Below are 1225 nucleotides of genomic sequence, written 5' to 3' on the forward strand. Positions count from 1 at the left end.
TGTAGCAAACCGTTATTCAACGAATATCGGTGCAATCGTGCACTCAATCTTGATGATTATTTCTTGTCCGAGGTCTCCAAACTCTTTGCCCCCGAGAGCCCGTAGCAGCGCTACACAAACCCCATTACCCGCATACGCGGTGCGGATCAAATCCGTCACAGACGACGTTACAGTTGTAGCATGAGCAAGTTCATTGTTTGGTCTGCGTGATAACGCGTCAGCCAAAGCATTCTGCCTTCCCGGCTTATACTTCACCTCTAAGTTATATTCCGCAAAGAAAGATAGCCATCTAGCTATCATTTACGAGAGGTAGGGCGACTAAGTCGCCGTGCGTAATGACGCATGATCTGTGTAGATCACAAACGGCTTGGAGCCGAGTAGGTGGACCCTGAACTTGACAAGTGCATACTTCATCGCTAGTAGCTCCTTGTCATGAACTAGGTAGTTCTTCTTTGCAGCTTTGAGCTGTCGAGATTCGAACACGATCACCCGATCCCACCCTCGGCGTCTGCATGCAGCAGTACACAGCCGATGGCAAAGTCCGAAGCGTCACAGACGACGCTGAAAGGACGATCCAGGGTCTAGCAGTGCCAGTATTGGTGCATGCAGGAGGCTATCTTTGACCCCGTCAAAAGCCTCCTGATGTTCGGTGTTCCAACACCATTCCGCAATCGTTTTAAGGAGATTGGATAATGGCCGGGCCGTTTCTGCCTAATTTTCGCTTCACTTGTGCACGTAGTTGGCGAGACCAAGCCACTTACGCAAGTCCTTCTGGTTCTTCGGAATTAGTCAGCCTACAATATCCTTGACCTTAGCAGTATACACTCGAAGGCCACGCTTTCCAATAGAGCACCATAAAAAGAGAATCTCTTCTGCGCCAAAAATGCGCTTGTCTGCATTGTCGTACAGTTTGTTCGTGCGCATGCACTCGAGCAGCGCTCTTAAATGGACGATGTGATTCTCCTCATCTGTTCCTCCCGTGCTCCGCACGACTATGAACGGAAATGTCGTCAAAAGATGTCTGTGCATACCCTGTGGGGGCTGAACAGCTGCGTCACAAGTCGATTAAATGTTCTGGTGCGTTTGACAGCCCTTGGGGCATCGCCAGCCACTCCCAGAGCATGCCGCTCGGAGTGCTCGCCGCTGTTAGCGGAATATCACTCTCTGTCATGAGCAATTGGTAATACTCATCGACCAAGTCGAGTGCACTGTACTTCGTACATCC

Source organism: Plasmopara halstedii (genome assembly GCF_900000015.1).
Source record: "Plasmopara halstedii genome assembly, contig: Scaffold_891, whole genome shotgun sequence".
Taxonomy (NCBI): domain Eukaryota; phylum Oomycota; class Peronosporomycetes; order Peronosporales; family Peronosporaceae; genus Plasmopara; species Plasmopara halstedii.